The 15,628-nt window shown below is 43.2% G+C and overlaps 1 protein-coding gene across 2 annotated transcripts in view; it reads left to right on the forward strand.

Annotated features, from left to right (window-relative positions):
* The window catches only part of LOC142905918 (fructosamine-3-kinase-like), a 48,571-nt gene extending 38,383 nt beyond the window's left edge, over positions 1-10,188 (forward strand). The window contains exon 6 of one of the 2 annotated variants that reach the window (XR_012929936.1): positions 4,971-7,257. The gene's annotated coding sequence lies outside the window, so the exon portion shown is untranslated. Of the gene's footprint in view, positions 1-4,970; positions 7,258-9,138 lie in introns of those variants that run through there. The other variant, XR_012929935.1, reaches the window with a different exon arrangement.
* Positions 10,189-15,628: the final 5,440 nt, after the last annotated feature.

Genomic DNA, 15,628 nt, shown 5'->3' on the forward strand with positions numbered 1-15,628 from the left:
CAAAATCCAGAAAAAACGGATGTCAAAAATGTTATATATTTGACCCCCTCTCAATCAGAAAGAAATTAGGTTAGCTTTACATTTGACTGACAGTGAATCAGCAGAAGAAGCAGTCATGTTGTCTATGTGTTTCCAATCAGAAGGTGACATTTTTTGTGTTAACATTAAATGAGCTTGTAGGAGAGTCCTGTCTAAAGTATCGAGTTCAAATCGGAGTAGCCTTATCCTCTCTGAGATTTAAGATAGGCTGGCCTTAAACAGAATCTGTTTAGAATTTGGAGAAGATACAGCAGAAGAAATGAGTGTGAAAGCGATGGGTATTACCTTGTGATCGCGGCATCTTTTGAGGAAGGTAAGAGTCTCGATGAGCTGTGACTTCTTGTCCCGTTGTCTGTTTAAAGCTCTAACAGATAGGTGAAAGCCCTCCCCGTAGAGGTTATCAATTCTAGATTTAAAGCTTTCGTGACTGCAAGGATCCATACTCTTTGGTTCTATTCGGTAAAGTCACGTAGTTAAATAATAAAACAACAAAAATCACGACGTTTCAGCCACAACACAAGCGGCCTTCATCAGGTGAAGGAACCAGGCTGTCTCGAGGACAGCGCTGGAGTGAAACACAGCCACGCTCAGACCGCGACCGTTAAGCTGTGTGCGAGGAAACAAGGTGCCTTGACAAAGGAATTAGCATAAAAATTAGCATTTGATTGGCCGACTTAGCATGATGAACGGTGTAGAGGTGGTGTACATGCGGGTGCACATGCCGGTTGGTGCGGATTGGAATCACATAGACAACATGACTGCTTCTTCTGCTGATTCACTGTCAGTCAAATGTAAAGCTAACCTGATTTCTAAATTCAACCAGCTATTAAAGAAGAACCCAGTTCCACATATAACAAAACTCGACGTCAACAAAATCGTCATTAATCAGAGTAGCACGCCGATTTCGTACAATCTGAAAACAGTACTGGCTAGGGGACTGAATTTTGCTGTCACCCCAAAACATACCAGTAGATGATATCATCTCTCAGGTCGATGTAGCCCTCAAAGGCGTGGGACACATCCAAGCAGACGTTGCGAGAGCTGAAATAGCCCCTATTCTTAAGATTGCTAAGAAACCCATTAGTAACATCAGCAAAAATGAACGCTCTGAACTCGCGAATTTAAAAAAAAAACAGAAGTGATATAGTCATCCTCTCAGCCGATAAAGGCAATGCTACTGTAATTATGGATAAAGATTCATACAACAACAAAATCCAGAATCTGCTCAACGATGGAAGTTACTCAAAAATTAAAAATGACCCTACCAATAGCCTAGCGATAAAAACCAACAAGATCATCACAAGTTCGACCTCCCTAATCGACCCAACTAAACGTCCCTCCCTAAAACCTTCTGCTGCAAGACTCCCTAGATTCTATGGTCTTCCCAAGATCCATAAAGAAGGCTCCTACTACGACCCATCGTATCCACGATCAACTCCCCTACCTATAGACTAGCCCGTTTTCTGTCATATTCATTGCTGCCTTTCACTGACAAGACCACCTCAGCAGTACTTAACTCAGCCCAATTGGTCTCTATGGTCAAAGACGTTGTACTGTCCCCTGACGATATCCTTGTCAGCTTCGATGTGGTCTCTTTGTTCACCAAGGTCCCAGTACCTGATACCATTGAAATAATTGAAAATTTGGTCCAACATGGACTAGACGCCGATACACCTGCACTGGTTAGGCACTGCCTCAACAATACCTACTTTACTTGGAATGGCTCCTTCTACAAACAAAATGAGGGTACCCCCATGGGGTCCCCCTTGTCACCAGTGATAGCCAATATTTTCATGGAGAAATTTGAATCAGACACCATCCAGACTTCCACCCTCAGACCTTCCCAGGGGAAGAGATATGTGGATGACACTTTCGTCATTTGGCCACATAGCCTCCCAGCTTTGAACCTTTTCCTACACCACATCAATTCCAGACATCCCGCCATCAAATTCACCATGGAAGTGGAGAAAGATGGCAAGCTTCCATTCTTAGATGTTCTGTTTGAGAGGAGACCTGATGGCTCATTGGGGCATTCTGTCTACAGGAAACCCACCCACACAGATTCCTACTTGAAACCTGATTCCCACCACCACCCAGCCCAAAAGAATTATCTCATCAAAACTTTATACCATTGGGTTCATTGCATTTCGGACCAACACAACCTGACCAGTGAATTAAAACATGTACACCTGGCCCTCAAAAGGAATGGTTACTCTGACCGTACCATCCGCCAAGCTGTCTCTCCCTCCATACAGAAACAACCACTTGATAAAATTTTGATTTAAAGCTTTCGTGACTGCAGTAATTCATATTCTTAGTTTTTTCGGTAAAGTCACGTTGAAGAGAAACAACAAAATAACAAAATATATATAAAACAATAAAAAATTCTCACGACGTTTCGACCATAACTCAAACGGCCATCATCAGGTGTGTCGGTTTGCATAAATTTATTTTGAAAACGGCATATTTATTTATATATATAAAAAAAAATAACGTTTGCGTCACGCGCAACGATTGGCAGTTTGCCCAGGACTAGTCCATCTATTTTTTGAAAAGAGGAGGGGGGAGACGAAATTTGTTTTTATGTATGCTGTCTGAAAGCCACTGTAAGCGTGAACAATCAATCAAGAAGTGAAATGATTTATCAAATCTTTCCAATGATTGCTAAGATAGAATCCATCTTCTCGGTTGAAATTGTCTCTGTGTTTGTATATGTGGATAGCCTCATGAACGAATCTCTCATGGAAGCCAGATGGCTTACAAAGAACCTCCGTCTTGGAAAAGTCAATGGCATGTGAGCCTACTGAATTAGAACAATGATCTGCTACGGCCGAGGTGTTGGTCCTACCGTGTTTAAGGTCTGCTTTATGTTCACGAATGCGGTCCGAGATATGGCGTTTGGTTTCTCCAATGTAACTACTACCACAGAGGCAACTTAGTTTGTAGACACCAGGGTATTGTATGTCCGGAATCACATCTTTTACAGACGGAACCAGATCACGGATTTTATGTAATGTGTTGAAACGGACCTGGATCTTGTGTTTATTCAAGATTTTGGAGATCTTTTTTGTGATCCCAGCAATGTAGGGTAAAGTGATGGTTTTGAAAGGCTCCTCAAGAGGGTTCTTCTTCATGGTTTGAGTGATAGCTTTGCGGATTGTATAGTCGGAGTAACCATTAGCCCTAAGAGCTTGGTGTACGTGCTTGAGTTCACTGCTTATGTGTTCCTGGTCGGATATGCATTGGGCTCTATGATACAGAGTCTTGATGAGAGAATTCTTCTGTGATGGATGGTGGTGGGAATCCAGTTTCAGATAAGTATCCGTATGGGTAGCTTTCCTGTAGACAGAGTGGCTCATTGAACCATCAGGTCTCTTTTTAATTAGGACATCCAAAAAAGGTATCTTGCCATCTATTGCCATTGACTTTTCCAAGACGGAGGTTCTTTGTAAGCCATCTGGCTTCCATGAGAGATTCGTTCATGAGGCTATCCACATATACAAACACAGAGACAATTTCAACCGAGAAGATGGATTCTATCTTAGCAATCATTGGAAAGATTTGATAAATCATTTCACTTCTTGATTGATTGTTCACGCTTACAGTGGCTTTCAGACAGCATACATAAAAACAAATTTCGTCTCCCCCCTCCTCTTTTCAAAAAATAGATGGACTAGTCCTGGGCAAACTGCCAATCGTTGCGCGTGACGCAAACGTTATTTTTTTATATATAAATAAATAAATATGCCGTTTTCAAAATAAATTTATGCAAACCGACACACCTGATGATGACCGTTTGAGTTATGGTCGAAACGTCGTGAGAATTTTTTATTGTTTTATATATATTTTGTTATTTTGTTGTTTCTCTTCAACGTGACTTTACCGAAAAAACTAAGAATATGAACCACTTGATACTCCGGTCAAAACCATCACACTTCCATATATAGCAGGCGTTACTAAAAAGATTTCCAAAATTCTAAACAAACACAAGATCCAGGTCCGGCTCAATACAGTACACAAAATTCGTGATCTGATCCCATCCGTGAAGGATGTCATTCCTGATTTACAGTACCCCGGGGTTTACAAATTGAGTTGTACCTGCGGTGATTGCTACATCGGTGAGACAAAGCGACATGTCTCTGACCGAATTCGCGAGCACAAATCAGATTTGAAACACGGCAAAACGAATTCTTCTGCCGTGGCTGATCACTGTTACAACGCTGTAGGGGATCACGATATAATTTTCTCCGATACCAAGGTTTTTTGCAAACCCACGGGCTTTTATCAGAGATTTGTTCATGAAGCAATTCAGATCTACAAACACAGACACAATTTCAACCGAGAGGATGGTTTCAAATTAAGCAACCATTGGAAAGATGTTCTAAATCGAACTAAACATTAAACTAATTTCAATGGTACAGTATATTTTTTCAAGTAGTGGTACCCCAAACTTTCGCAGCTCTTAGAAATTCCCCCTTTTCACACCATCAATAGGTAAACTCCCTCTCCCCCCTTCCCCCCCCCCCCCCCCCGCGCCAAACTGCAAGTCCACCGGCACGTACACCACCTCTTTCCTAAAATCCGCCAATCAAATGCTAATTTTTATGCTAATTTCTTTATCAGAACACCTTGTTTGCTCGCACACAGGTCCGATGTCTGAGCGTGGTTGTGTTTCGCTAAATTCTCCTGTTTGATGAGTACTAGGTGCCTCGGTGAATGTATATGCTCTAACTTTAACATAGCTATTTCTGTGACCAGTTACAAGCTAATCACTCAGCTATTTCAATGCTAAATTCGATGCTAATTCCTTTGTCAAGGGGTACCTCTGCGGATGTGTATACTTTAACTTAGCTATTTCAATGAGCCATTTCAATGCTAAATTATATGCTAATTCCTTTGTCAAGGCGCTTGGTCTTTTTCTTCTCACACAGCTTAAAGGTCGTGCTCTAAGCGTGGCTTCTTCCACTCCAGCGCTGTCCTCCAGACAGTCTCTTCTCTTCACCTGATGAAGGCCGCTTGTGTTGTGGCCGAAACGTCGTGAATTTTTGTTATTTTATTTTCACCTACGTGACTTTACCCAATAGAACCAAAGAGTATGGATCCTAGCAGTCACGAAAGCTTTAAATCTAGAATTATGAGGCTCGTTTACCCAGGAAAGCCTCACTGCAGGCGCGACACGTCCATGTAGGCTATCTAGGCGGTCGTCTAGGGCGTAAAGTTAAGTGGGGTGCCAAATTCGAGGAAAAAAAACCTGTAATTAATTTCTCAACATTTCTGACAATTGATTAATTGGACAGACGGACGGACAAACCGATCAATTATACCTCTTTAAATAAATAAATAATATTGGACGGAAAATAGGGGCAAAATGTTTCCCAGTTTACTAAAAAACTCAGCCTCGATCTGCCCCTGGGGTTTGGGGGGCGCCGATTGCTGGCAGCAGCGGGTCCAGGGCCGCCGCTGCCTCACTGAGTGAGCCTCGTGGCTCTTTTTCAGGAGGGTCCTGCCAGTTTTCACAGTAGGGGGTGGCTATGTATAATCCCAATTGAGTAATGTGTACTTTATATCAGAATACATTACAGTACACTATACCATTTTGCGTGAAAACTCGGACCCATTATCTTGAAGTTATCGGGGGTAGGGCGTCTTTGCTTATTAGCATCTTTAGTATCTTGCGATTCACCAACGATGGTTGGGGCAAGCCTGACTGCTGATGAGACACTGAATGTCGAAGCGAGCCCATAGCTTGCTTTGTATTGAACTAATACTGCTGACATTATGCACTCCAAGTTTTTGGCTCTTATGAAACATTTTTTTAATTTTCCATCTACGTGACTTTACCGAAAGAACCAAATAATATGAATTCCTGCAGTCAAAGAAAGTTTGAAGTCACTGATGCAAGTGTTTGATGATGTACATATGTGCTCAGAATCATTAGCCATACTTGACTGTTATAGAGCACAAAACTGTCATTACCCGCTAGATGGCAGTCAAATTATGCGGATGTAATTCCGGCTATGCACGACAGATAGACAGACAAATAATCCCTGGTGGGCAGTGTGGAATCTCTTATGGGTTCTTTCGGTAAAGTCACGTAGAATGGAGATAAAATAATACAAATAATAGCAGAATAAAATTCTCACGACGTTTCGGCCACAACACAAGTAGCCTTCCTCAGGTGAAGAAACAGGACTGTCCGGAAGACAGCGCTTGAGTGAACCCTGCCAAGCTTGGAAGCGTCTTTTAAGCTGTGTGGGAGGAACAGAGCGTCTTGACAAAGGAGTTTACATATGAATTAGCATGTAACTGGGGAATTAGCATGATGTTGGTGTGATGGATGAGCACCACGGAGAGCGACGAGTTTTGTTCAGACGGACGAGTCCATCTATGTACGGAACGGAGGAGGGGGGGAGAGGAGTTTACATATCAACAGTAAATTAGCATGTAACTGGGGGATTAGCATGATGTTAGTATGAGGGATTAACACCACAGAGAGCGACGAGCTTTGTTCAGACGGACGAGTCTATCTATGTTCGGAACGGAGGAGGGGGGGGAAGAGGGGGAAACAGCCACGGTGCGCTGCTCTGTCCTGTGTTGCGTTATAACTATGCTACAAACTAGACTACTATACATTACAATATTATACCTTCCAATCTAAACTACATTGTATGATATCGTATACATAGACAAACCCCACCCTTGAATTATACAATGCGTTACTATACACTACCCTATACTTTAGACTATAAAATATTAGACTTGTAGTATTACACTATGTATTATTCTACTAACCCTACTGTATACCACACTGCTGTATATTCACTATACAATTACGGTACTATATATTGCCTTATCAATTATATTTAACATTACACTGTTATACTATTTATTATTATACAAAATGCTATAAACTAAACTATTGACCGTCGTGTGAAAGGTACTAAGAGGCAATGCCAGCAAATGGATTGCAGTCTGAAAGTCACCGTAAAATACAATCAATCAAAAACCGAAATGGTTTATAACGTCTTTCCAATGGTTACTAAGCCGGAATCCATCTTCTCGGTTGAAATTGTCTCTGTGTTTGTATATGTGGATAGCCTCATGAACGTATCTCTCATGGTAGCCAGGTGGCTTGCAGAGAACCTCCGTCTTGGAGAAGTCAATGTCATGTGAGCCCACTGAATAATAAAAGTTATCTGCCACGGCTGAGGTGTTCGTCCTACCGTGTTTCAAGTCTGCTTTATGTTCACGGATGCGGTCTGAGATATGTCGTTTGGTTTCTCCAATGTAGCTGCTACCACAGAGGCAACTTAGTTTGTAGACGCCCGGGTACTGTATGTCTGGAACACATCTTTTACAGACGGAACCAGATCACGGATTTTATGTACTGTGTTGAATCGGACCTGGATCTTGTGTTTATTCAGGATTTTGGAGATATTTTTTGTGACCCCCGCAATGTAGGGTAAGGTGATGGTTTTGAATGGCTCGTCAAGAGGATCCTACTTCATGGTTGGAGTGATGGTTTTGCGGATTGTGTAGTCGGAGTAACTTTTAGCCTTGAGAGCTTGGTGTACGTGCTTGAGTTCACTGGCAATGTGTTCCTGGTCGGAAATGCATTGGGCTCTATGGTATAGAGTCTTGATGAGGGAATTCTTCTGGGATGGATGGTGGTGGGAATCCGGTTTTAAGTGAGCATCCATATGGGTAGCTTTCCTGTAGACAGAGTGGCTCATTGAACCATCAGGTCTCCTTTTAATTAGGACATCTAAAAAGGGTAGCTTGCCATCTTTTTCGTGTGTGGAACCTGTTGTTCCTACCTGTATAATCTCCAGTCATAACCCCCACCATTAAGCCCAAATGCAGATACTTACCCCACACTGCAACCCCTAATCCAGATGTGCATGTACATAAACAGCCCAGAATTTATCAATCCACTGCTGGATGAGGGCCTCCCAAAGTCTTGCAGGTCGTGAGGTATATATGACCATACTTCACAACGCTGGTCAGTAGTGCGTTGGTGCAGATGGAGGGGGGGGGGACTGCAGAACAACAATGGATTTTTCTGCACTGTCCTTTCCTGCTCACGCTGGCTACGGCACCGTCTTTGTGCGTGCTGGCAATTAATCAGTCATACATCCAGGCTACAGTATATCCACGCTCAACTCTGCCGAGCTTCTAAGGCCTAGCGAAATCGAGCACATACCGGGTGATTTAGATATAGGTCATCCAATCTATTCGCCTAAGATACATCTCTCATCATAACCCCTATTCCACAACGAGCCATTGGAGTTCCGCCACCGCCACTTAGTGGCGAACGGCGGTTGTTGTTGATGTACGTCACTTATCTTGTCTGAAGCACTCCGATAAGCCTGGGCGAAAAGGGCACTCTATTAATAAGAATAATTGTTATTATGAATATAAATATCACTACACTTACTTTGAGGATGGGACGCATCGCATCTGTAATACACACTTTAATATGACATTACTCAGACCAATCTGATTAATCTTTCAGTTATTTCTTCCCCCAAACATATTTAACTATCATGAGATTAATAATCCATTCAGAACGCTCACAGAGCAGAATAACGTCATCACCATCGCCTCGTGTTACAAAATATCCCTCGGAAGGAGATACCACGACTGTATCTGATGTCATTGGAAAGATTTGATAAACCATTTCAGGTCTTAATTGATTGTTCACGCTTACAGTGGCTTTCAGACAGCATACATTAATTTTTCGTCTCCCCCCTCCTCTTTTCAGAACATAGATGGACTAGTCCTTCTAAATAAACTGCCAAATCGCTGCGCGTGGCGCTGACGTTTTTTAAATAAATAAATAAATACATCGTTTAAAAATAAATTTATGCAAACCGACACACCTGATGACGACCGTTTGTGTTATGGTCGAAACGTCGTGAGAATTTTTATTGTTTTATATATATTTTATTATTTTATTGTTTCCCTTCAACGTGACTTTACCGAAAGAGCTAAGAATATGTATCTGATATATCAAGTAGCCATTTTATCCACACCATAAATAGGTTGACACAACAGTTGCTTCATTTGTCTAAATGTTTTTTTTACGCATCCCATCAGACACGTGACCTTCTGCGACTGCACAACCCACAGCATTGTAAGTTCAACACAAGCAGCCTCTGGAGCGTTTTCGACATGCAGTGTCTCATCAGCAGAGCCAACATCGCTTGAAGCAATGGTGGTAAACTGCCAAATGTGTAGAGGCGAGGACCCTCTCTGTTCGATATGGGTACTAATTGAACGCATAATTGTATACAGTAATACATATAACACAATAATTATGTTTTTATTGTGGAGATTACAAGTCAAAAAATTAAGAAGCTTCGTTTCATATATCTGTCCCTCTGCATAACAATTTAAACGTTTAGTTTTACACATCGCTTAAGTATCACGACCATCTAGGAATTTAATAATTGCAGCAACTTTGGTTCAATACAAGCAAACTCTGGACCGGTTTTGGCAATGTCTCAATCAGCACACGAGGAGGCAGCATCTTCACACGCACCCTGCTGGAGAATTTTTTTTTGTCATGTAACAGTCAAAAATTATATTTATAATGCTCAGAGATGGGATTTAACCGTACCAAGTGTAAAACATGAACGTAACACAATGAGGCTTAGTTTGTATCCTTTTTTCGAGCGGGATGAGATCATCCTGCTCACTGCCCTGATTCACACTCATGATCGCAGCAGTACTGGCTGAGTTCTCGGGACCCATCAACTATTTTCAACCTATAAACGATGTTTGATTTTACCAGGTAAGGCCCACTGAGCTATGTAGCTCTTTTTCAGAAGTGACCTGGTCCCAAACAATAATTCGACAAAGTGGCTTATCACGTGGAAATTTTGAGCGGCTAAATACTCTAAACACGCGCTTGTAAATGTGGAGAGAGAAAAAAAAACGGAGGAATTGGAGAAAAGTCCATGCAACCACGGGGAGAGAGACACTAAAATTCCAAAAAAATACATGCATCAGGATCGGGGTCAAACCCACGACCTCCTGCATTACCAGGCGAGGAAGTTAACATCTCACCACTGTGGACCTCTGAACCACTCGGTCACCTCTCCAGTCTGATAGTGTGAATCTAAATAAATTGTGGTGATAAATGGAGACATTGTGTCTGCTTGTCTCTGTCGTAATTTTCTTAATTCATGAATTCACACTGACAACAACGAGAAAGGACGCACGGTGATGCTGTCAGCGACGTAGATGTGTCTTGATGCGACGCAAATCAATCAAGCGGCGGTGTTAATCATCACGTTACCACGTATTTGCTAAACGACGTAAAAAGGGGGAAGACATACATCGGGGTATTACTCTACGAGCATTATTGTCTTGACTATAAAGTTGCAGTGATTGAAAAAAAAAACTTTATTTAAGTAATCTCTATTCATACGGGAAGCAAATAAACAGAATAACAATCTATATAAATAAAAATGTAAATGTTCGTTTGTTCAAAATCTTAAATCTCCGAAAGTTCTTCACCGATTGCTTTGCAATTTTGACACAACGTTGCATTCGAATACACGCATGTTTTTATATACATACTATGTTGTTATATACCTACTATTATATAGATGTCACACCTGTGACAGGTAAAAATATACTCATTGGCTTTTTCGGTAAAAATATGCTTTTTTTGAAAAACAGCGCCATCTGTTGGACGTAAAAGCAACACACGCTATACTCTGGTTCTATTGGGTAAAGTCACGTAGGTAAAAAATAAAGTAACAAAAATCACGACGTTTCGGCCACAACACAAGCGGCCTTCATCAGGTGAAGGGACGAGACTGTCTGGAGGCAGCGCTGGAGTGAAAAAAGCCACGCTCAGATCACGACCTTTAAGCTGTGTGAGAAGAAACAAAGCGCCTTGACAAAGGAATTAGCATATCATTTAGCATTGAAATGGCTGAGTGATTAGCTTGTGACTGGTCACAGAAATGGCTATGTTAAAGTTAAAGCATACATCTTCTTTGATTCTTTCGGTAAAGTCACGTAAAATGAGAATAAAATAATAAATTGATAATATAAAATAACAAAATATTCTCACGACGTTACCAGGTAAAAATGTTTACCTGGTAAACATTTTTTTAATTTAGTTATTGTTCAGGTGCTCCGATTTCCTCCCACATTAATTGGCCCACACCACCTCAAACTGTAGAGGACCGCAGAGCTTGGGCAATCGTTGGCGCCGACTCGTCACCTGGCTGCTGCCTTCCCGCTCATCTGTGGTTCCTCCTCGCGCCTCCGAGTCGTTGTCCTCTCTGCGAGAGCGAGCGAGTGATGTGCGGTAGCGGCGTGTTGCAAGTTGACATTGTTATTATTGACACACACACTAGAGGACGGATAAGGTGGCGTGACCTCACATGCATGACAACTGACCCATCGCCAGACACCACTCACCATGCGGGCACTCACCACTCACCAGATATCATTCACCTGGCACACACATGATATACAGTGAGGGAAAAAAGTATTTTATTCCCTGCTGATTTTGTACGTTTGCCCACTGACAAAGAAATGATCAGTCTATAATTTTAATGGTAGGTTTATTTGAACAGTGAGAGACAACAAAAATCCAGAAAGACGCATGTCAAAAATGTTATAAATTGGTTTGCATTTTAATGATGGAGATAAGTATTTGACCCCCTCTCAATCAGAAAGATTTCTGGCCCCCAGGTGTCTTTTATACAGGTAACGAGCTGAGATTTAGGAGCACACTCTTAAAGGGAGTGCTCCTAATCTCAGCTTGTGTAACAGGTACCTGTCCACAGAAGCAACAAATCAATCAGATTCCAAACTTTCCACCATGGCCAAGACCAAAGAGCTCTCCAAGGATGTCAGGGACAAGATTGTAGACCTACACAAGGCTGGAATGGGCTACAGGACCATTGCCAAGCAGCTTGGTGAGAAGGTGACAACAGTTGGTGCGATTATTCGCAAATGGAAGAAACATAAAAGAACTGTCAATCTCCCTCGGCCTGGGGCTCCATGCAAGATCTCACCTCGTGGAGTTGCAATGATCATGAGAACGGTGAGGAATCAGCCCAGAACTACGCGGGAGGATCTTGTCAATGATCTCAAGGCAGCTGGGACCATAGTTAACAAGAAAACAATTGGTAACATACGATGCGATGAAGGACTGAAATCCTGCAGCGCCCGCAAGGTCCCCCTGCTCAAGAAAGCACATATACATGCCCGTCTGAAGTTTGCCAATGAACATCTGAATGATTCAGAGGACAACTGGGTGAAAGTGTTGTGGTCAGATGAGACCAAAATGGAGCTCTTTGGCATCAACTCAACTCGCCGTGTTTGGAGGAGGAGGAATGCTGCCTATGACCCCAAGAACACCATCCCCACCGTCAAACATGGAGGTGGAAACATTATGCTTTGGGGGTGTTTTTCTGCTAAGGGGACAGGACAACTTCACCGCATCAAAGGGACGATGGACGGGGCCTTGTTCCGTCAAATCTTGGGTGAGAACCTCCTTCCCTCAGCCAGGGCATTAAAAATGGGTCGTGGATGGGTATTCCAGCATGACAATGACCAAAACACACGGCCAAGTCAACAAAGGAGTCGCTCAAGGAGACGCACATTAAGGTCCTCGAGTGGCCTAGCCAGTCTCCAGACCTTAATCCCATAGAAAATCTGTGGAGGGAGCTGAAGGTTCGATTTGCCAAACGTCAGCCTCGAAACCTTAATGACTTGGAGAAGATCTGCAAAGAGGAGTCGGACAAAATCCCTCTTGAGATGTGTGCAAACCTGGTGGCCAACTACAACAACATCTGACCTCTGTGATTGCCAACATGGGTTTTGCCACCACGTACTAAGTCATGTTTTGCAGTGGGGTCAAATACTTATTTCCCTCATTAAAATGCAACTCAATTTATAACATTTTTGACATGCGTTTTTCTGGATTTTTTTGTTGTTATTCTGTCTCTCACTGTTCAAATAAACCTACCATTAAAATTATAGACTGATCATTTCTTTGTCAGTGGGCAAACGTACAAAATCAGCAGGGGATCAAATACTTTTTTCCCTCACTGTACTCATCAACCAACACACACCACTCACCTGATCCGAACCACACACTCCAGGCATTTGCCATTTACTCGCACACAAACTCACACCATTCTCACCTATTCGTCCATAACATTGACAAAAAACACGTCTCATTCACAATCCTGTATCTGTCTCATCGCATAAAACAACAAAATCAATGTTTTTTTTTATTCCATCAGCCCCACGGTCTTCTTGGAGTGCATAATGTAAGCAGTATTAGTTCAATACAAAGCAAGCTATGGGCTCGCTTCGACATTCAGCGTCTCATCAGCAGTCAGGCTTGCCCCAACCATCGTTGGTGAATCGCAAGATACTAAAGATGTTAATAAGCGAAGACGCCCCACCCCCGATAACTTCAAGATAATGGGTCCGAGTTTTCACGCAAAATGGTATAGTGTACTGTAATGTATTCTGATATAAAGTACACATTACTCAATTGGGATTATACATAGCCACCCCCTACTGTGAAAACTGGCAGGACCCTCCTGAAAAAGAGCCACGAGGCTCACTCAGTGAGGCAGCGGCGGCCCTGGACCCGCTGCTGCCAGCAATCGGCGCCCCCCAAACCCCAGGGGCAGATCGAGGCTGAGTTTTTTGGTAAACTGGGAAACATTTTGCCCCTATTTTCCGTTCAATGTTATTTATTTATTTAAAGAGGCATAATTATTCGGATTGTCCGTCCATATGTCCAATCAATCAATTGTCAGAAATGTTGAGAAATTAATTTAACAAAATTTGGTATTTGTATTTTTTTGTACTTTTTCCTCGAAGTTGGCACCCCACTTAACTTGGCGCCCTAGACGACCGCCTAGATAGCCTACATGGTCGTGTCGCGCCTGCAGTGACGCGTTCCTGGATAAACAAGCCTCATAATAAACACATTCCTGCGGAGGGAGCTGGTAGGAACGTTGGGTTGCTCGGTCAGTGGCCAGGGTGAACGGCGGCGTGGTGTATTCCGCAAATATGCCCGACTGTGAGGGCGGGCACAAGCCGGCGTGAGTAGGTTAAATGTTGAGTTTTATAAGGGCACCACGGGGTGACCAGTCCCGCCCCACCCAGCCCCTCCCCTCCCTCCCCACCCACCCCACACCCAGCCCCTCCCCACCCTCCCTCCCCACCCACCCACCCCCCACCCAGCCCCACCCTCCCCACCCAGCCCCTCCCCACCCAAGCTCTCCCCACCAAGCCCCACCCCTCACATTTTTGGATGGACGGACACAATAATCCCCTGTGGGCTGGTGTAACCAGAGGTTCCTAGCAGTATCATCATGATCACACTTGACACCACTCGCTTGTGGCCGTCTGATGCGTAGTCTCCGCGGCACAGTAGCGTGTTTAGTCCAGCAGGGGGTGCTGCGGCAATGTTGTTGACGCACGTGTTGGCTTCACGTGCTATGAAGAAGAGCAATTGGCCAAATGTCGCGTATTAAAAAATAAATACTTTTAAGACCACAGTTTGTTATTTACGAATTTTCGCTGAGTAGTCATTGCACTGCAGCACGTGACTTTTTTCATTTATCTAGGTCAAGAGTCATAACATAGGCAATGTGCAATTCCAAAGACCCCCATGGATGATTATGGTGGGTGTTTCAGATTGTCATCAAACACCCTACCTGTGTCACGCACTGGATTATATTTTTTTAAATCTGAGATAAAATTCATACGTCGTACAAAGTTCACATTTAATGCCATAGCCAGCTGGATTAATACGGTCAAAATGAGTTATCTTTCGACTCTGTACGTTGAGAACTACTCAAATTAATGCTGCGAAAACACACCGGCTTATGTGAACCGATTCATAATCTGTGCCATAACTCACACACGTGTCTCCCTTGTTGCCTCTCTCTCCAGAGGCTGTCCCCACTCCTTCCCTTGGCCTCAACCCTCCACCAGTGGGCCCTGTTCAGCTCCATCCACCACATGAACCACAGATGTTTCTTTAATCTAGTTTAGAGGCTATATGCAGTTGTTATAGGCCATTACCAGTGCCATAGGTTATCGGTTTCTGGTTAAAATCAGCTGGACCTGTAAAATGAAAATTACAGGAAGCCCTCGACTTAGGAACACCCGCCTTAGGAACACCTGCACTTATGAACACCTGCACTTACAAACACGACTTAGGATCACCTGACTTACGAACACTAGCACTTAAGACTCGGCCTAAAATGAGTACCAGTAAACATCGCCATTTGGGAGACAAAGGCGGTCCGCCGTGGTGCTGGCCACCCACCCTCTTGTGTGCCGTGTCGGCCTTCATAGTTGCTCGCTAGCTGCACTCACCCCAATAGTCTTTTAAAGCTATGTGAGGGATCTTTGTCTGTGTGCATGTGAATGTGCCTTAACAGCTGCTCACGATTATCCCCTAGCACCTAGGTCTACTTAGTCTGAAATGCCTACCTGGTGCGGTGTGTAAACAACTCCACTGGGGAGACAAAAGTGGCTGGCCGTGGTGCTGGCCACCCACCCCTCGTGTGCCATTCGGTCCTTC

The sequence above is a fragment of the Petromyzon marinus genome, chromosome 59, assembly GCF_048934315.1.
Source record: "Petromyzon marinus isolate PM22_M1 ecotype Great Lakes invasive population chromosome 59, UKy_Petmar_22M1.pri1.0, whole genome shotgun sequence".
Classification (NCBI taxonomy): Eukaryota; Metazoa; Chordata; class Hyperoartia; order Petromyzontiformes; family Petromyzontidae; genus Petromyzon; species Petromyzon marinus.